Source organism: Capricornis sumatraensis, chromosome 2 (genome assembly GCF_032405125.1).
Source record: "Capricornis sumatraensis isolate serow.1 chromosome 2, serow.2, whole genome shotgun sequence".
Classification (NCBI taxonomy): Eukaryota; Metazoa; Chordata; class Mammalia; order Artiodactyla; family Bovidae; genus Capricornis; species Capricornis sumatraensis.
Window position 1 is genome coordinate 125,650,438 of NC_091070.1, and position 22,260 is coordinate 125,672,697.

General features: G+C 36.7%; 1 non-coding gene across 1 annotated transcript; it reads left to right on the plus strand.

Moving 5' to 3' along the window:
• The first annotated feature begins 8,435 nt into the window (after window positions 1-8,435).
• On the plus strand, window positions 8,436-8,542 carry LOC138074677 (U6 spliceosomal RNA). Its single transcript, XR_011144503.1, has one exon. It is a non-coding gene; the product is annotated as a U6 spliceosomal RNA (small nuclear RNA).
• Window positions 8,543-22,260: the final 13,718 nt, after the last annotated feature.

Sequence of the window (22,260 nt, forward strand, 5' to 3'; positions counted from 1 at the left end):
ATTTAATCCTTACTATAATACTATGAGAAATTTACAGTTACTTTCCTCATTTAACAAATGAAGAAACCAAGGCACATATAGTGCAGTGTTTTACCTAAGGTGGCAGAGTTGAGATTTGAATTAGGTAGTCTAACTTCAGCCTCATTGTTAACCTTAAGAGAGTCATGATTAAAACATGAAGGAAGCCATCACAGCTTGTTACCAAGCATTTGAATCATTAACCATGTGTCTTTCACTCTTATTCTGCTGCTCAGCATGTCACCTTATGATTTCTAGTGTCTTGCTCTTTTACACCATCTTATTTTGATAAATTATGAATACCCTGCCGTTTCCTTCTGGTTATTTCTTGTCTAAGTTCTCCAAAAAGACTCTCCAGACAAGCTGCTTGCTCATCATTCTGATCCTTTACTTGTTCTTTCCTGGGGCTTACAGGAAGTGGGATGGAAAAGGCAATTAAGGAACTTGGCTTTACTTCCAGAGAAGGCTGGCTCTAGATCATATTTGCCATTTACTAACTGTGTGACAATAAGCGAAATATTTAACCTCTAAACATCAACCTCATAATTGGCAAAGTGGAAATAATACTTGTCTTGCAGTTTTCTTTGAATTTAAACGAGGTGATGTATGTTTAGTGACTAGCACATAGTGGGAGCTCCCCTTATAACGCATACACTCACTTCTTTGGTTAAAAAATATCTGTGGACCTACTATGGGAGAATAACACTAGGCATAAAGTAGGGATACTACTGGACACAGGAGTGCTTTCACAGGGTGGGGTGTCTTCTCCCTAGATACTGCATATATAAACTTGAAAATAATTTTCTTTCTTGAATCGACTTTCTCTCTGATTCCATGAGGGGGAAAAAAATCTAGGTAGTTTTCTTATAGTATAAATCTCACTTTAATTTTTATTTTACCTTTTATTGAAGTATAGTTAAGTTAAATGTTTGGTTAGTTTCAAATGTACAGCACAGTGATTCAGTTATATATGTATATGTGTATGTATGTATGTATATATATGTAACTTTTGAACAAAGTTTTATTTTTTAAAGATTTGTTGTTGTTCAGTTGCTAAGTTGTCTCTGACTCTTTGTGACTCCATGGACTACAGCATGCCAGGCTTCCCTGTCCTTCATTATCTCCCAGAGTTGGCTCAAGCTCATGTCCATTGAATCGGTGATACCATACAACCATCTCATCCTTTGTTGTCCCCTTCTCCTCCTGACTTCAATCTTTCCCATCATCAGGGTCTTTTCCAATGAGTCAGCTTTTAGCATCAGGTAGCCAAAGTATTGTAGCTTCAGCATCAGTCCTTCCAGTGAATATTCTGGGTTGATTTCCTTTAGGATTGACTGGTTTGATCTCCTTGCAGTCCAAGGGACTCTCAAGAGTCTTCTCTAGCACCACAGTTTGAAAGCATTAGTTTTTTGGTGCTTGGCCTTCTTTATGGTCCAGCTTCTACTGGTATTTACCTCTGTATTTGAAAATAATATGTGTATAGCACTATCTTGTAGTTTATCAATATTGTATTACGTATGGACTCCCTATGGTAAATGGAACTGAAATTTCTTTCACACACCTTCTCTGCTTTTTTCCTTCCATCCTTCTGTAATAGTGATCTCACAATTTTCAGTTAAATCAGTGTTTGGGTTGTTTTTTCATAAACAATACAAGTATAATTTACTGCAGAGTCAGGTAGTATGGATAATATTTTCTTTTTGTATAAATGTTTGCTTTCCTACAGTTAATGATCACTTTTTTTTTAAAAAAATCAACTTTTAATTTTAAAATAATTTTAGATTTCCAGAAAAGTCACAAAGATAGTAAAGAGTATTTCTATATACCTTCCATAATGTAATGTCATCTTACATTATCATGGTATATTATCAGAACAGAGAAACCAATGTTGGTACATTGCTCTGACGTAAACTTCACTTTATTAGGACTTCATTCATTTTTTCACTAGTGTCTTTTTTTCGGTTCCAGAATTCCATTCAGGGTGCCATATTGTATTTAGTGCCACATCTCCTTAGTCTCATCTGGTCTGTTACAGTTTCTTAGTTTTTCTTTGCTTTTCACGATCTTGAGAGTTTTGAGTTGTACTAGTTGAGTGTTTTGTAAAGTGCCTCTCAACATGGGTTTGTTTGACGTTTTTTTAATGATTAGATTGGGGTTATAGTGTTTTGGGAAGAACAGATACAGTGATGGATGCCTTTTTCATCAGCATATCAGTGGATTCGTGCTATCAACGTGAGTCATCACTGGTGGTGCTAACATTAACTACCTGGCCAAGGTAGTGTTTACTGGTATTTTCCAGGGTAAAGTTATCGTCCCCCTCCCAAACATTCTATTTTTTCGAAGCAAATCACAAAGCCTGGTTCACACTCATGGAAGAATATAACTACGCTTCACCTCCTGGAAGGGAGGACTATATCTATACAAATTGTTTGGATTTCTTCTCTTCCCTTTCATGTATTTACTCAGTCACTTGTTTATATCAGTATGAGTTCATGGACTTCTATTTTATACTTTGGATTATCATTCTATATTAGGTTATTTATTTACTTGCTCAAATTGTTCCAGCTTTGGCTATTAGGATATCTTCCAGGTTGACTCCTGCATCCTTTTGACATGCTTCCATGCTTATGTTTTTTAAGCACTTCCCCACTTTTTGGCACTATAAGATGCTCCAGTCTTATCTTGTATTTATCCACTTTGCCCTAGAATCAGCCATTCTCCAAGGGTTTTTGTTCCTCTTATTGGGGAATGGTATTTAGAAATTATAGGGCTTCCCTAGTGACTCAGAAGTAAAGAATCTGCCTGCAATTCAGGAGATGCAGAAGACATGGGTTTGATCCTGGGATTGGGAAGATTCCCTTGGAAGAGGGCATGGCAACCTACACCAGTATTCTTGATGGAAAATTCCATTGACAGAGGAGCCTGGCAGGCTACAGTCCATGGGGTCACAAAGAGTTGAACACGACTGAGCAGCTAATACTTTCACTTCTCACCCAAAGAACATAGGCCTTGTTGCCAGATTTGAATAAGTTTGCATTCAGATTGACTGCAGCAGCAGCAGCATTTAGAAATCATGATCTAAAGTTCGGTTGTTTTAGTTTTCATTTGCTTGGTTTTCTATGTGTCTATCTCTAATTTTTTCCAAATGTTTCAATAAATCTGCCAACTGCATTCTCATTTTATTTACAAAAGCTCAAACAATCATAATGTCAATTTCACTTCCCCCAAGTCTCCTGAAGTCATCTACCCTTTTGATCCCATTTACCTTTAATACTGGGCCTACTTCACTGCTCTATTCTTCGAATTTCTTCTTCTGTCAAAATAGGACTTTTCTTTGTTGTTAAATTATAATGGAATTCCTATCTCCTGAATTCCAAATCTCATTCCTTTTTTTTTTTTTTAAACTGGAGCATGCATTCTTTTGCTGGATTGAATCCTTGGTTGGTATATCTAAAAAAGTGTGAAAGAAATAAAAATTTTCACCTATAGTCCTGAACATGTACCCTTTCTTATACTAGATGGACAGGCCAGTTATGCACCTGAACATCCATCATTCCATTATTCTGTTTTCCTGTCTCCAGTAGTTATATTAGGTTATCTGACATCATCCTGGTTTGCAGTTGTATGCCATTTGGGTTTTTTTTTTTCTCTTTCAATGCTTCTGAATTTTTCTGATTATATACTTCATTCATAGAATTTTTTTTCATCCATAGTAAAGCACAGAATAGAATGTTCTTATCTGGAAACTCATGTCTTTCAGTTCTGAGAAGCTGTAATTTTTACTTGATAATTTTATTTCCTTCCTTTTCTATCTTCTGTTTCTTTGGAGCTACTATTAGTTGAATGTTTTTTTCTGACTTGGCTACTTTTCTTTTATCTTCTATTGTCATTTCAGAGAAGGTGATGTCACCCCACTCCAGTACTCTTGCCTGGAAAATCCCATGGACAGAGGAGCCTGGTAGGCTGCAGTCCATGGGGTGGCGAAGAGTTGGACACGACTGAGCGACTTCACTTAACTTATTATTTCCCCTGTTTTTTGAGATATTTTCTTGAGTGTATATTTTAGGCCTTATTTTTGAATTATTATATTAACTTTCTTAAAAATTTTTCAAGAATTCTTTCTCTCTTTCTCTTTTTCACATTCATCCCTTTTCATGGCATCCTGTTTTTGTTTTACAAATGCATCATCTTGTGTTTTCTCTCTGAGGATATTGATAGTAATGTATCATTTTCCTATCACCCTGGATAATTAGATTGTTTCTACACAGAATTCCAAGTTGAAAATCACTTTTTCTTTCCAAATTTTTAAGACATTATTCCATCATCTTATAGCTTCATTGGTTGTGGTTGAGAAAGTCTGACATCATTCTGGTTTCCAGTTCCTTGTTCATTGTCTGGATTTCTCCTCTCTAGTAGATGCCTTTTTTTTTTTTTAATCTCTTGTGTTCTGAAATTTCATGATTTATGCCCTTTTCCTTCATAGTACAAAGCACACATTGGTGTTTAATGTGAATGCTTATTTTTTCAATGGATGGCAATAATTCCTAACAGTTATTGAGTGCCTGTTATGAACTAGACCTTATGCTAAGTACATCCTTTCACTGATACCCCAAATGATCTTATGAGATAGTGTTCTTACCATCTTAAAGAGGCATAACCTGAGGTACAAAGGGCAAAATGTCAAAAGTAAAGTAGGAGGGTGAGGACATTTTATTTACTAATTTATTGCTTATTCTTTGGCTGCACTGTGCAGCTTGAAGAATCTGTTTCCCCACCAGGATTGAACCCATGCTATGGGAATGAAAGTGCTGAATCCTAACAACTAGACCACCAGGGAACTCCCAAGACAAGAGCTCTGCGATTGTAATGCTGTAGTGCGTATAGCCATTGCCAGGTTTACAGTAGAGTCTTCTGGTCTTGGAAGCCATCATCTCATCAAGGTGATTTTTCAGATCTTTATTGTCATATGTGGATTTTATGGTTTAATTCCCAGATACTAATCTTAATGTCAATATCTTGGCAAGGGGTGGATATAGGGGAGGAACCATCTAATAGGAAAATTTTAAATTGGATGCAGATATTTTAAAAATGTACCTTTTGGGCAAAAAATTAAAATAATAAATTTGATGATTTAAAAACATTGTGCTCAAGCACCTAAATTCCATGGTCTTGAAAAGCCTGCTGGTATCAAAGCAAGTAGCTGTGCCGATGAGCAGTATATGGACAGAGTTTCATACGCTTTATTTTGCTTTTTAAGTAAGCTTTCTGTTGTAACTCCCATAACGTGGCTGCTTAGAAAAGCTGTGCCAACAGCACAGCAGCCAGTGGGAGAGTGATTCAGGTATTCATTGAGACATTTTTTTAGGGGTGCTGATGTATGTAAGTAAATGAACCTTTGGAGACACAGTCTTCTCAGATTCTAAGGATCCTCCAGAGAAGAGAGCCAGGAAGACTGGAAAGCAAACCAGTTGAGTCAAGTGTGACGTCTTTTTACTAAATTGTCATCCAACTGGAGTGACTGGCTTTCCCAAGTTAAGCTTTTTGAACACAAGTCAAAATTGCTAGGCAGTTAGTGGTACTTCTTTAAAATAACCTTCTGAATTATCCAAAATAAGCATTTACATGCAGGCACTTAATTCTGAGTAATTAATGTCTGTCTGTATAACCCAGCAGCTTAATGAGTTGGGATGTAGCAGGGACACATTGAGTCACTGGAGAACCCAGAGGGCTGGCTGTGAAAAGAGCCCCTCAGCTTGCCAGAGTTTTTGGTAAGAGCTGGAACATTTTTTATAGGTGCATCATTATTGAGTTCCAGCCTACAGACGTATTGGCTCTAGGCAAGATTTCATGTACCCTATTATATTGCAGTTACAAATGCATCTCTGGATTAATTGTGACAGTCAACTCCTACATCCTCTATGGGCAAACATTTTGAAAGCATAATTTTCTGTAGTAAATGAGCCTTGAGCTGAAAGATAGATTTGGCCTGAACACTGAAATCATCAAGTAGATAATCTTTGATGCCTCCCTTTATGAACCTTTTCTCTCCCTTTTAAATCATCCTCTGGCATACTCCCCGGCCCCCAAGGTTTTCATCTTGATCCTGGTCCCTGTCAAGAGGAATGCTTTAATAGTGTACCAATAATAATCACTGAATTAGTATTATACCATGGTATTCTACCCAAGAGGATTTGCATTTAAGAAGGAGCTTTGTGGAAAAGGAGTCCAAAGGAATGATGTATGGCAGGATCTCAGGCACTATATTCATTCATGGAACATTAATTGCTCCTCTGCTATGTGACAGGCTGGGGAAACAAAGATGAATAAGATATGATTCTAACCTCTGAGATTTTCACTGTTCATCAGGGGAGACAGAAACGTAAAACAACTAATTGCATAATAGAATATGTTTTTCCTTTTTAATTTAGAATTAAGATGCAAGGTTGATTTATTATATCTGAAGCAGAAGCTAAAATGAGCCAAGGAAATTATGAGAGGCTTCATGGAGAAAGGGACTTTTGAGTTAAATGATGTGTGGTGATAAATACTAATGCGGGGACTTTAAGCATCCAATACATCTAAAGGGTGAAGCTGATTGGCTTTTAGGAGGGAAATTATTTTGGGCCTCAGGACTCCCTTGGACCCTGTTGAATCGTATCAGGTAGATGAACCGTTACTCTGCCTGTCATGAAGCAGCACCAAGAGCAGCAAAATGAGAAACTGACAGCAGAGCCAGAAATTACAAAGAGCAGGAGGTGTTTTACTTAGCTCTCCCTAAGGGAAACAGCAATGTCCATAACATTAAAAAAAAATGTTGGGAAGGCTACTCTACGCCCTCATAAGTCCAGATTTATTAAGTGCACAAAAGTGGTGCTGCCAAAAGGAAATAACTGGAGAATTTTCTGGAGCCAAGGCGGGCAGAAAATGCAGTGATGAGAAGTTGGAAAGCAGCATTATCATTTTCCAGACTGGATTTCACTTTGTTCCACTTCAACCAGTGACCCACCATGGTCCAACACAAAATTTAAAACAAGACCATAGCAAGCCTCTCTTCCAAATGAGAAGATGGAAAATAACAAACACAATAGAGGTAAGGAAATCCTTCTGCAAGCCTCCTTGGCAAGAAAAGGTGAGAGGGCAGGGCAGGGAAAAGGTGAAGGAGAGAAAGGAAAAGAAAGGAACCAGTGGCTATTAATATTTTACACCAAGGCTTCGTGTGATGGTCGTATTTGTTGTCGAAACACACAGTGGTCAATAACTCCTTACATCAAAGTTGACTGTTTACTTGGATAATGATTTTTGTGATCTGAAGCCCTCCTCTTATGTTTGAGGAGCCCTCAAGTAGTAATGAAGTGGTGGTAATGGGTGCTGAAAGGAGGGTGCACCAGTGTGAATTTAAACTTCTTTGTTTATAACATTTAGGCTGTGCCTATAGGAAAGCACACATGGAATTTCAAATAGCTTATTTATTGTTTTTGGCTATCACAACTGCTAAGAAGGATGCACAGATGACCTAATTTTTTTTTTTTTTTGGACTGAAGATGGTTGAAGAAATTAAAGAAGTTTCTGAGGAAAAAAAAATTATTGCTCACAAACATGGCTTATGTATCTATCTATGTTTGCCAAGGCTGAACATAAATTATTTTCTATTAGTAGCTGTTCTGTTCAACACATTCCTTATGTTTGGTTCTCTAGGATGGCTTTATTCACTAAACAAATGTCTTTTTCAGTACTCAGTATGCTCGAGCACTATTTGTATCACTTAAGATGAAACAAATACGAAGTAGACTTGAATTTTATTTTCAAGGAGGTTAGTGTCTCACACGGGAAATAGGTATAGGTCAGGATAGAAAGTGACAGAAGTCTTGAAAAGAGTGTAGTTACTGCGCTGCCAGCATTTGGGTAAGGAAATACTGCACCATTTGCAATGCTCAGAAAAGATTTTGTGCATAAAAAAGGCCTAGATTTGGCCTTGAGGAACACTAGATGTGTATAGATGGAGCTGAATAGGAAGGTTATTGCAGTGGAGCATAGAATGGTGTGAGTAAACATAATGACACAGGCAAGCTGAAGGTGAGACGGAGATAATGAGTAGACAGTGACATCAGGAGAGCAGTCATCCAGAGGAATTGTGGGAGTCAAGCAAGATGAAGAAAGGTATCAGTGGGTTACAGAGAGCCTTGAACACTAGTCCAAAACATTTGAACTTAAGTCAAAGAATCGTCTGCCAATACGAGAGACTTAGGAGATGCAGATTCAATCCCCGGCTCAGAAGATCCCCTAGAGGAGGAAATGACAACCCATTTCAGTATTCTTGCCTGGGAAATGCCATAGACAGAGAAGCCTGGCGTGCTACAGTCCATAGCGTCGCAAAGAGTTGACATGACTGAGTGACTGAGCATGCAAGTAGGAGGTAGGTGCTCACTTGGGCAGCAGGTTTACTGAAATTGGAACAATACGGAGAAGATTAGCATGGCTCCTACGCAAGGATGACATGGAAATTCATGAAGAATTCCATCTTCTTAAGAGCCCAATTAAAAAAAAAAAAAAAGGAATGGGGAAAACTGAAGGTAAAAAAGCATATTTAAAAACTGAAGGTAAAAAGGTATATTTAAGTATCTGTGTAACATGGACTACCCTGATGGCTCACATGGTAAAGAATCTGCTTGCAATGCAGGAGACCTGGATTTGATCCCTGGGTTGGGAAGATCCCCTGGAGGAGGGCATGGAAACCCACCCCAGTATTCTTGCCTGGAGAATCCCCATGGATAGAGGAGCCCAGTGAACTACAGTCCATGGGGTCACAAAGAGTCAGACACGACTGAGCAATTAAGCACATAATGTGAACTTAGTGTTAGAAGAGGTTTTTTTTTTTTTTTTTTAAAGTAGGAGGTAGGAAGAAGTCAATGGATTTAAAAAATATATTAATTTTTATTGATGTGATAAGAATATATAACATGTGATCCACTCTCAATAAAGGCTTCCCCAGGTGGCTCATCAGTAAAGAATCCACTTGCAATGCAGGAGATGCGAGTTCAATCCCTGGGTGGAGCAGATCCCCTAGAGAAGGAAATAGCAATCCACTCTAGTATTTTTGTATGGGAAATCCCTTGGGCAGAGGAGCCTGGGGGGTTACAGTCTATGGGGTAGCAAAAGAATTGGACGTGACTAAACAACAACAACTCTCAATAAATGTTTCAGTGTACAATGCAATACTGTTAAATATAGGCTTGATGTTATACAGTAGGTCTCTGTAACTTATTCATCTTGTATATCTAAAGCTTTATACTCATTAATTAACAGCTTCCCATTTCTCCCTCTCCTCAGCCCTTATCATTCTACTCTCAGCTTCTGTTTGATTACTTGTGTTTATTTATTTATATTTAAAGAATTCTTTTCTTTTTGGCTATGCTGTGTGGCATCTGGGATCTTAGTTCCCTGACCAAGGATTAAACCTGCACCCTCTGCATTGGAAGCACAGAGTCTTAACCACTGGACTATCCAGGAAGTTTCCTGTTTGATGACTTTTAGATAATCTGTATGGAATCATGCAGTATTTGTCCTTTTGTGGTTGACCATTAGCCATTTTGATGCATATTACAGTATGTCTTTCTTCTTAAAGGCTGAATAATATTCATTGTGTATATATGTCCTTTTCTTTATCTTTTCATCCATCAATAGACATTTGGGTTGTCTCCACATCTTGAGCATTGTGAATAGTGCTGTAATGAACAGGAAGTACAGATACCATTTTGAAATCTTGATTTAAATTCTTTGGATATAAACCAGAAGTAGGATTACTAGATCTTATTGTAATTCTATTTTTTTAATTTTTGAGAAACACCTAGACTGAAGCAACTTAGTAGCAGCAGCAGCATACTGTTTTCAGTAGTAGCCACAAAAATCTTATATTTCCAATAACAGTGTATAAGGGTTTCAGTTTCTCACATCCTTATTGACACTTGTTGATTTCTGGTGTCATTCCATGTTGTCGTAAAAGATAATTGGTATAATTTCAATCTTCCTATATTAAAGTTTATTTTGTAACATATCATTGATACTGGAGAATCTTATATACACTTGAGGAAAAGGTAAATTCTGATACTATTGTGTGAAATGTTCTACATGTCTATTAGGTTCATTAAGTCTATAGTTTGGTATAAGTCTGCTGTTGCTTTGTTAATTTTCTATCTAGCTGTTCTGTCCATTTTTGAAAGTAGAGTATTGAGGTCCCCTACCATTATTGTTGTCTATTTCTCTCTTCAGCTCTGTCAATGTTTGCTTTATATATTTCGGTGCTCTGATGTTGGGTACCTATATACTTATAATTTTTATATCTTAAAGAATTGAATCTTTATTATTGCATAATATCCTTTTTGGTCTCTTGTGACAATTTTTGACTTTGTCTATTATTTTCTGCCATAAATATAATCACTCTTACTCCCTTTTGGCTAACATTTGCATGGAATATCTTCTCCTGTTCCTTCACTTTCAGCCTATGTATGTCCTTATCTATGTCTTTCAGATATAGTTAAAATAAATATTTTATACACAGCATATAGCTAAATCTTGTTTTTAAAAATTCATTCAGCCTATTTCTTTTCATTGAGAGGTTTAGTCCATTTCCATTTAAAGTAATTATTGATAGGGAAGGATATACAATTGTCAATTTATTAATTGGTTTCTATCTGTCTTGTAGTTCTTTTGTCCTTTTCCTGTCTTTCTTTGTCTTTTGTTGATTTTTTTTTTTTGGATTTATATGCTATGATTCCTTTCTCTCTTTCTTTTGTGTTTACAGGTATTTTCTTTGTGGTTTCCATGGAGCTTACATAAAATATCTTATAACAGTCTTTTTGAAGCTACTATCATCAATCACATACTTTATTAATTATATACTTCACTAATGTCCCCTAAATTTTGTTATCAACTTTACAATTTACATCTAATTTGTATTTCATATGTATATAGTGTTCTGTGTACCATTAACATATTTTTATTATAGTTATTTTAGTACTTTTTTCTTTTGACTTTTACACTAGAATTAAAACTGATTTGTCAACCACAATTATAATACAGTATTCTGTATTTGTCTATATATTTACCTTTACCAACAATTTTTATATAGTTGACCCTTGAACAATACCAGTGTGAAGTGTATGGGTCCAGTTATACATGAATTTTGTACTATACTTCACAGTATTGAATCTGCAGATACTGAACCACAGATATGGAGGACTGACTGTAAAGTTATGTGTGGATTTTTGACTGCACAGGAGTTAGTGCTTCTAACCTCCACATTGCTCAAAGTTCAACTGTACTTTCTAATGCTATCGTGTTTCCCTTTAGTGTCCTTTCATATCAAATTAAAAATACCCTTTAGTATTTCTTGTGAGGCATTTCTAGTGGTGATGAACTCCTTTAGTTTTTGTTTGAGAAAGTCTTCACCTCTCCTTCATTTTTTAAAGGGCAGTTTTGCCAGGTATAATATTCTAGATTGGCAGTTTTCTTTTTCTATCAGTAATTTGACTATATTATCCCATTCCTTTCTGACTTGTAGTGTTTCTGCTGAAATATCCACTGATAGTGTTATGGGACTTCCTGTGTCATGACAAATTGTTTTTCTCTTGCATTTTATTTTATTTTTTATTAATTTTTAAATTTTTTTTTTAATTTTAAAATCTTTAATTCTTACATGTGTTCCCAAACAAGAACCCCCCTCCCCTCCCTCCCCATAACATCTCAGTGGGTCATCCCCATGCACCAACCCAAGTAAGCTGTATCCTGCGTCAGACATGGACTGGCGATTCAATTCAATTCTTACATGATAGTATACATGATAGAATGCCATTCTCCAAAATCATCCCACCCTCTTCCTCTCCCTCTGAGTCCAAAAGTCCATTATACACAGCTGTGTCTTTTTTCCTGTCTTGCATACAGGGTCGTCATTGCCATCTTTCTAAATTCCACATATATGTGTTAGTATACTGTATTGGTGTTTTTCTTTCTGGCTTACTTCACTCTGTATAATCGGCTCCAGGTTCATCCATCTCATCAGAACTGATTCAAATGAATTCTTTTTAACGGCTGAGTAATATTCCATTGTATATATGTACCACAGCTTTCTTATCCATTCATCTGCTGATGGACATCTAGGTTGTTTCCATGTCCTGGCTATTATAAACAGTGCTGCGATGAACATTGGGATACATGTGTCTCTTTCAATTCTGGTTTCCTCGGTGTGTATGCCCAGCAGTGGGATTGCTGGGTCATAAGGTAGTTCTATTTGCAATTTTTAAAGGAATCTCCACACTGTTCTCCATAGTGGCTGTACTAGTTTGCATTCCCACCAACAGAGTAGGAGGGTTCCCTTTTCTCCACACCCTCTCCAGCATTTATTGCTTGCAGATTTTTGGATCACAGCCATTCTGACTGGTGTGAAGTGGTACCTCATTGTGGTTTTGATTTGCATTTCTCTGATAATGAGTGATGTTGAGCATCTTTTCATGTGTTTGTTAGCCATCCATACGTCCTCTTTGGAGAAATGTCTCTTTAGTTCTTTGGCCCATTTTTTGATTGGGTCATTTATTTTTCTGGAATTGAGCTGCATAAGTTGCTTGTATATTTTTGAGATTAGTTGTTTGTCAGTTGCTTCATTTGCTATTATTTTCTCCCATTCAGAAGGCTGTCTTTTCACCTTGCTTATAGTTTCCTTTGTTGTGTAGAAGGTTTTAATTTTAATTAGATCCCATTTGTTTATTTTTGCTTTTATTTCCAGAATTCTGGGAGGTGGATCATAGAGGATCCTGCTGTGATATATGTCTGAGAGTGTTTTGCCTATGTTCTCCTCTAGGAGTTTTATAGTTTCTGGTCTTACATTTAGATCTTTAATCCATTTTGAGTGTATTTTTGTGTGTGGTGTTAGAAAGTGATCTAGTTTCATTCTTTTACAAGTGGTTGACCAGTTTTCCCAGCACCACTTGTTAAAGAGATTGTCTTTACTCCATTGAATATTCTGGCCTCCTTTGTCAAAGATAAGGTGTCCATATGTGTGTGGATTTATCTCTGGGCTTTCTATTTTGTTCCATTGATCTAAATGTCTGTCTTTGTGCCAGTACCATACTGTTTTGATGACTGTGGCTTTGTAGTAGAGCCTGAAGTCAGGCAAGTTGATTCCTTCAGTTCCATTCTTCTTTCTCAAGATTGCTTTGGCAATTCGAGGTTTTTTTGTATTTCCATACAAATCTTGAAATTATTTGTTCTAGTTCTGTGAAAAATATGGCTGGTAGCTTGATAGGGATTGCATTGAATTTGTAGATTGCTTTGGGTAGTATACTCATTTTCACTATATTGATTCTTCCAATCCATGAACATGGTATATTTCTCCATCTATTAGTGTCCTCTTTGGTTTCTTTCATCAGTGTTTTATAGTTTTCTATATATAGGTCTTTAGTTTCTTTGGGTAGATATATTCCTAAGTATTTTATTCTTTTCGTTGCAATGGTGAATGGAATTGTTTCCTTAATTTCTTTTTCTACTTTCTCATTATTAGTGTATAGGAATGCAAGGGATTTCTGTGTGTTGATTTTATATCCTGCAACTTTACTATATTCATTGATGAGCTCTAGTAATTTTCTGGTGGAGTCTTTAGGGTTTTCCATGTAGAGGATCATGTCGTCTGCAAACAGTGAGAGTTTTACTTCTTCTTTTCCAATTTGGATTCCTTTTATTTCTTTTTCTGCTCTGATTGCTGTGGCCAAAACTTCCAGAACTATGTTGAATAGTAGCGGTGAAAGTGGACACCCTTGTCTTGTTCCTGACTTTAGGGGAAATGCTTTCAATTTTTCACCATTGAGGATAATGTTTGCTGTGGGTTTGTCATATATAGCTTTTATTATGTTGAGGTATCTTCCTTCTATTCCTGCTTTCTGGAGAGTTTTTATCATAAATGGATGTTGAATTTTGTCAAAGGCCTTCTCTGCATCTATTGAGATAATCATATGGTTTTTATTTTTCAATTTGTTAATGTGGTGAATTACATTGATTGATTTGTGGATATTGAAGAATCCTTGCATCCCTGGGATAAAGCCCACTTGGTCATGGTGTATGATCTTTTTAATGTGTTGTTGGATTCTGATTGCTAGAATTTTGTTGAGGATTTTTGCATCTATGTTCATCAGTGATATTGGCCTGTAGTTTTCTTTTTTTGTGACATCTTTGTCAGGTTTTTGGTATTAGGGTGATGGTGGCCTCATAGAATGAGTTTGGAAGTTTACCTTCCTCTGCAATTTTCTGGAAGAGTTTGAGTAGGATAGGTGTTAGCTCTTCTCAAAATTTTTGGTAGAATTCAGCTGTGAAGCCATCTGGACCTGGGCTTTTGTTTGCTGGAAGATTTCTGATTACAGTTTCAATTTCCGTGCTTGTGATGGGTCTGTTAAGATTTTCTATTTCTTCCTGGTTCAGTTTTGGAAAATTGTACTTTTCTAAGAATTTGTCCATTTCTTCCACGTTGTCCTTTTTATTGGCATACAACTGCTGATGGTAGTCTCTTATGATCCTTTGTATTTCTGTGTTGTCTGTTGTGATCTCTCCATTTTCATTTCTAATTTTATTGATTTGATTTTTCTCTCTTTGCTTCTTGATGAGTCTGGCTAGTGGTCTGTCAATTTTATTTATCCTTTCAAAGAACCAGCTTTTGGCTTTGTTGATTTTTGCTATGGTCTCTTTTGTTTCTTTAGCATTTATTTCTGCCCTAATTTTTAAGATTTCTTTCCTTCTACTAACTCTGGGGTTCTCCAATTCTTCCTTTTCTAGTTGCTTTAGTTGTAGAGTTAGGTTATTTATTTGACTTTTTTCTTGTTTCTTGAGGTATGTCTGTATTGCTATGAACTTTCCTCTTAGCACTGCTTTTATAGTGTCCCACAGGTTTTGGGTTGTTGTGTTTTCATTTTCATTTGTTTCTATGCATATTTTGATTTCTTTTTTGATTTCTTCTGTGATTTGTTGGTTATTCAGAAGTGTGTTGTTCAACCTCCATATGTTGGAATTTTTAGTAGTTTATCTCCTGTAATTGAGATCTAATCTTAATGCATTATGGTCAGAAAAGATGCTTGGAACGATTTTGATTTTTTTGAATTTATCAAGTTTAGATTTATGGCCCAGGATGTGATCTATCCTGGAGAAGGTTCCGTGATCACTTGAAAAAAAGGTGAAATTCATTGTTTTGGGGTGAAATGTCCTATAGATATCAATTAGGTCTAACTGATCTAATGTATCATTTAAAGTTTGCATTTCTTTGTTAATTTTCTGTTTAGTTGATCTGTCCATAGGTGTGAGTGGGGTATTAAAGTCTCCCACTATTATTGTGTTATTGTTGATTTCCCCTTTCATACTTGTTAGCATTTGTCTTACATATTGCGGTGCTCCTATATTGGGTGCATATATATTTATAATTGTTATATCTTCTTCTTGGATTGATCCTTTGATCATTATTAGTGGCCTTCTTTGTCTCTTTTCACAGCCTTTGTTTTAAAGTCTATTTTATCGGATATGAGTATTGCCACTCCTGCTTTCTTTTGGTCTCTATTTGCGTGGTATATCTTTTTCCAGCCCTTCACTTTCAGTCTGTATGTGTCCCTTGTTTTGAGGTGGGTCTCTTGTAAGCAGCATATAGAGGGGTCTTGTTTTTGTGTCCATTCAGCCAGTCTTTGCCTTTTGGTTGGGGCGTTCAACTCATTTATGTTTAAGGTAATTATTGATAAGTATGATCCAGTTACCATTTACTTTATTGTTTTGGGTTCGGGTTTATACACACTTTTCATGTTTCCTGTCTAGAGAATATCCTTTAGAATTTGTTGGAGAGCTGGTTTGGTGGTGCTGAATTCTCTCAGCTTTTGCTTGTCTGTAAAGCTTTTGATTTCTCCTTCATGTTTGAATGAGATCCTTGCTGGGTACAGTAATCTGGGCTGTAGGTTATTGTCTTTCATCACTTTAAGTATGTCTTGCCATCCCCTCCTGGCCTGAAGAGTTTCTCTTGAAAGATCAGCTGTTATCCTTATGGGAATCCCCTTGTGTGTTATTTATTGTTTTTCCCTTGCTGCTTTTAATATTTGTTCTTTGTGTTTGACCTTTGTTAATTTGATTAATATGTGTCTTGGGGTGTTTCGCCTTGGGTTTATCCTATTTGGAACTCTCTGTGTTTCTTGGACTTGGGTGATTATTTCCTTCCCCATTTTAGGGAAGTTTTCAACTATTATCTCCTCAAGGATTTTCTCATGATCTTTCTTTCTGTCTTCTTCTTCTGGGACTCCTATAATTCGAATGTTGGAGCGTTTCATATTGTCCTGGAGGTCTCTGAGATTGTCCTCATTTCTTTTAATTCGTTTTTCTTTTTTCCTCTCTGATTCATTTATTTCTACCATTCTATCTTCTATTTCACTAATCCTATCTTCTGCCTCCGTTATTCTACTATTTGTTGCTTCCAGAGTGTTTCTGATCTCATTTATTGCGTTATTCATTATATTTTGACTCTTTTTTCTTTCTTCTAGGTCCTTGTTAAACCTTTCTTGCATCTTCTCAATCCTTGTCTCTAGGCTATTTATCTGTGATTCCATTTTGATTTCAAGATTTTGGATCATTTTCACTATCAATATTCGGAATTCCTTCTCAGGTAGATTCCCTACTTCTTCCTCTTTTGTTTGGTTTGGTGGGCAACTCTCCTGTTCCTTTACCTGCTGAGTATTCCTCTGTCTCTTCATCTTGGTTATATTGCTGCGTTTGGGGTGGCCTTTTTATATTCTGGTAATTTGTGGGGTTCCCTTTATTATGGAGCTTCCTCACTGTGAGTGGGGTTCTATCAGTGGCTTGTCAAGGTTTCCTGGTTAGGGAGGCTTGTGTTGGAGTTCTGGTGGGTGGAGCTGGGTTTCTTCTCTCTGGAGTGCAGTGGAGTGACCAGTAATGGGTTATGAGACATCAAAGGTTTTGGAATAATTTTGAGCTGCCTGTATATTGAAGCTCAGGGGTGTGTTCCTGTGTTGCTGGAGAATTTGAGTGGTATGTCTTGTTTTGGAACTTGTTGGCCCTTGGGTGGAGCTTGGTTTCAGTGTAGGTATGAAGGCATTTGATGAGCTCCTATAGCTTAATGTTCCCTGAATTCAAGAGTTCTCTAATGTTTTCAGGCTTTGGATTTAAGCCTCCTGCTTCTGGTTTTCAGTTTTATTTTTACAGTAGCCTCTAGACTTCTCCATCTATACAGCACCGATGATAAAACATCTAGGTTAAAGATGAAAAGTTTCTCTGCATTGAGGGACACTCAGAGAGGTTCACTGAGTTACAAGGAGAAGAGAAGATGGAGGGGGTAGTTAGAGGTAACTGGAATGAGATGCGGTGAGATCAAAAGAGGAGTGAGCAAGCTAGCCAGTAGTCAGCTCCTAATGTGCGCTCTATAGTCTGGACCGCTCAGAGGTATTTACGGAGTTATACGGGGAAGAGGAGAGGGAGGAAGTAGACAGAGGTGACCAGGAGGATAAGAGAGAGGAATGAGAAGGAGAGAGACAAATCCTGCCAGTAACAAGTTCCTTAGGTGTTCTCCACCGTCTGGAACACACAGAGATTCACAGAGTTGGATAGAGAAGAGATGGAGGAGAAAAGAGACAGAGGCCACCTGGTGGAGAAAAAGGAGAGTCCAAAGGAGAAGAGAGTGGTCAAGCCAGTAATCTCGCTCTCAGGTAAACTTGGGTAGTGAAGTTTGGGTTTTTAAAAGTACAAAATTGACAACAAAAACCCTAAGAGCAAAGATTAAAAATCTAGAGTAGAGGTTGGATTTTCAAAAATACAATATTAAAGAAAAGAAGCAGAAGGAAAAAGGAGGAAAGAAAGAAAAAAAAAACAAAACAAGAATTATTAAAACACAAACAAACAAAAAAACAAAACAACAACAACAAAAAAAAAAAACAAAAAACAAAAAACCAACAACCATCCAAAGGCTATATATTGTGTTTGCCTTAAAAAAAAAATCTTTTTTTTTTTTAAAATAGTAATAGTAGGTTATAGTAATAAAAATTGGAGGAGAAATGACTTAACAATTTTAAAAAAAGTTAGAAAAAAAAAAGAAAAAAGAAAAAAAAAGGAATGATTTTAAAAATAGTAAAAATATATCTGGCCCTTCTCTGATGTTTTGGGCCCTCTTGCATTTTAAAATTCACCTTTTGTCTTTATCTTTGGAAAATTTGATTATATGTATCACTGTGATTTCTTTGAGCTAATTTTACTTGGGATATTTTGGGTTTCTTCGATTTAGATGTACATTTCCTTCCCCAGATTTGATGAGGTTTTACTTCTCTGAATAGATTTCTTATCTTTTTTCTCCTTCTTCTTCTCCTGAGATTTCTACAATGTGTATATTGGTCTGCTTGGAATAATAAACCCCTTACATTTTTTTTTCATCTTTTTGGTGTCTGTGTGGATAATTTCAAATGTCCTATCTTCAGGTTCATTGAGTGTTTTTACTCTGTACTCTAGTCTGCTGTTGAACCTCTCTATTGAATTTTTTTTCAGTTCAGTTACATTATTCTTCAACTCCATGATTTCTGTTTAGCACTTTTCACTTAATTTTCTTGAAATTTTCACTTTGTGCATTGTTCTTCTGAGCTCACTGAGCATTTTTGTGAAATTTTTTTGAAAAAAAAATTAATTCATATACTTCTGTTTTAGTAGAGTGAGTTTCTTGGTCTTGTTCCTCTGTTGGGATTGTATTTCCCATTTATTTCATTTTCTTTGATTCTGTGTAGGTACTTATGCTTTAGAAAAAAATCCTCCTCTCCCAATATTTACATGTTGACCACGTATAGAAGACAAATCAACCTGGCTACAACTTCTGTGGGTCTTTCAAATCTTCATGCCAGTCTAAACTGTCATCTTTATTCTTAATGGCCCCAGATTATTTCTCTAATAGGTTCAATAAATGCCTTACACTGGGTCGGGGAGCAAGGGGCTTTATAGTGCTCTTTTGTTCTTGTTCAAACCAATTTCTTTTTTTCTCAATGGCTCTCAAGTATCTAGAATATGTTGGATCTCATTAGCACTCTAAGACAGAAACTATTCCATCCGCAATCTCCAGAAAATATTTGAATTTTTGATATGCAGTTCAGTGCTTTCCTTCCCCAAGGAAAATCTGGGAGCTGGGTTTTTCCTCCCTTATCTGCTTGCTCTGTACTGAAACAGGACTCCTTCTGTGGCCAGTGTCCACTCACTAGTTCAAACTGTCATATTTGTTCTCTGTAGCCCCCAAGGGTCTAGTATATGGAGGATCCCATCAGTTCTCAGAAATGGGCAAGTTAGAAACCAGTTCCTTGGGCACCATCTGAAAAGGTTGAAATGTTTTATGTGCAGCCTATGTATTGTTGTTGAATTGGTGTGTATTCTGGTTGCAGAATCCATGTATTGTTGAATTAGTGTGGTCATAGGGAAAAAAGAGTGTCTAGGGCTTCCTATCTTACCATCTTACTGATTTTAGTCTCAGCAGAGCTTTTAATCAAAGTACTGGTGTAATCAAAGGGATGGTTTCTGAATATTTATCTGGCATGAGTTTTATGGGCTTACCAACAAGTACAGTGGTGTAGATGAATCACAGCTAGGTGTGTGCCCCATTAAGTTCAGTTCTTTTCATTAAGATAAGGTCATAGAAACTACCTGTTTTTGTTGATTTTGATGTATATTAATCATTAGGAATGATTTTTTTTAATTTATTGATTTTTAAAAAATTTTTATTTTTACTTTATTTTACTTTACAATACTGTATTGGTTTTGCCATACATTGACATGAATCCCAAACATGCGGGTGTACATGTGATCCCAAACATGAACCCCCCTCCCACCTCCCTCCCCACAACATCCCTCTGGGTCATCCCCATGCACCAGCCCCAAGCATGCTGTATCCTGCATCGAACATAGACTGGTGATTCGATTCTTACATGATAGTATACATGTTTCAATGCCATTCTCCCAAATCATCCCACCCTCTCCCTCTCCCTCTGAGTCCAAAAGTCCGCTATACACATCTGTGTCTTTTTGGCTGTCTTGCATACAGGGTCATCATTGCCATCTTTCTAAATTCCGTATATATGTGTTAGTATACTGTATTGGTGTTTTTCTTTCTGGCTTACTTCACACTGTATAATTGGCTCCAGTTTCATCCATCTCAACAGAACTGATTCAAATGTATTCTTTTTAATGGCTGAGTAATACTCCATTGTGTATATGTACCACAGCTTTCTTATCCATTCATCTGCTGATGGACATCTAGGTTATTTCCATGTCCCGGCTATTATAAACAGTGCTGCGATGAACATTGGGGTACATGTGTCTCTTTCAATTCTGGTTTCCTCAGTGTGTATGCCCAGCAGTGGGATTGCTGAGTCATAAGGCAGTTCTATTTGCAATTTTTTAAGGAATCTCCACACTGTTTTCCATAGTGGCTGTACTAGTTTGCATTCCCACCAACAGTGTAGGAGGGTTCCCTTTTCTCCACACCCTCTCCAGCATTTATTGCTTGCAGATTTTTGGATCACAGACATTCTGACTGGTGTGAAGTGGTACCTCATTGTGGTTTTGATTTGCATTTCTCTAACAGTGAGTGATGTTGAGCATCTTCTCGTGTGTTTGTTAGCCGTCCGTATGTCTTCTTTGGAGAAATGTCCCTTTAGTTCTTTGGCCCATTTTTTGATTGGGTGGTTTATTTTTCTGGAATTGAGCTGCATAAGTTGCTTGTATATTTTTGAGATTAGTTGTTTGTGTAATGTATGTTTATTTATCTGTTTCTTCCTTCATCCATTCATCCACATCAACATTATCTCAAAGAGATTAATACTTTTCTATGTGTCCAAAGCTGTGCATTCTGATTACTTAGATTCTTGAATCATGTAAGATGGGTATATGATTTCCAGGAATTTATAAACATAGGAAAATAGCATAGGGTTAAGCTTCAAGGCAAAATTTTATGTTCCAGTTAAAAGTTTTCTTGACTTGAGCAACTCAAATGAATCAAATAATGAGCAGATCAACTCTTTGACTTTGGCTATGGAGGCTCTGGATTTATACCAAGCACAATGAAGTGGAGAATTAAGGCAATTCAATCCCCAAATTCTCTTGTAAAAGAAAAATTAAAAATTAAAAAAAATGTTTGGAGGATTGTGGGTTGACTAAACAGATTAATAACATCTAGTAATTATTTACAGAGTAATTGTTTGATTCTTTATTCAACTTTACCCATGTATACCCTATAAATAAAAAAGTGCTTATTTAGAGGATATAAGAGTTTTAAACATAGTTGATTTTCTATCTATAAAAACAGTCCTGTCCCACAATGGTCTCTTGGTTCTATATTAGTCAGTGGTCCCAGAATGCTTCTCATAATGATCCTCTGGCAAACTCCATCAATATGGCCAAGATTTGAATCTGAAGTGTCCCAGAGTCAGGTCTTGGACACTTTCTCTTTTCTACTAACACTCACTACCTAATGATCTAATCTATCCTCACACTTTCAAACAAAATCTTCATGCTGATGACTCCAGACTTTACATATCCAGTCTAAACCTCTCAAATCCAGAGAGGTTTAGTAAGTCCATGTGTCTACTTGACATCTGCACTTAAATGTCTGAAAGGCTTTTTAACTAAAATGATTTCAGCTTGTTTTCTTATTGAACTTTGCACTTCCATGTAATAATATTCCATGTAATAATCTATTCATCTGGTTGGTCAGGACAGAAATACTGTTATTGTTTCTCTCTTCTATCACACTTTCAATTCAGTAGCAGATTCTCTCTGATTTACCTGTAGACTCTATCTGGATTTTTTACCATTTACTATGACTTCCACTGCTACCACGTTAGTTTAAGCCATTTCCAGAGCTTGCCTGCTTTATTGCAGTACTGTCCCTAACTGATCTGTTTCTGCCCTGAACCTGTTATAGTCCTTTCTTTTTTTTTTTAATATAAATGTATTTATTTTAATTGGAGGCTTATTACTTTACAATATTGTATTGGTTTTGCCATACATTGACATGGATCCGCCATGGGTGTACATGTGTTCCCCATCCTGAACCTCCCTTCCCACCTCCCTCCCCATCCTATCCCTCTGGGTCATCCCAGTGCACCAGCCCCGAGCACCCTGTCTCATACCTCAAACCTGGATTGGCGATCCATTTCACATATGATAATATACATGTTTCAATGCCATTCTCTTTCAACT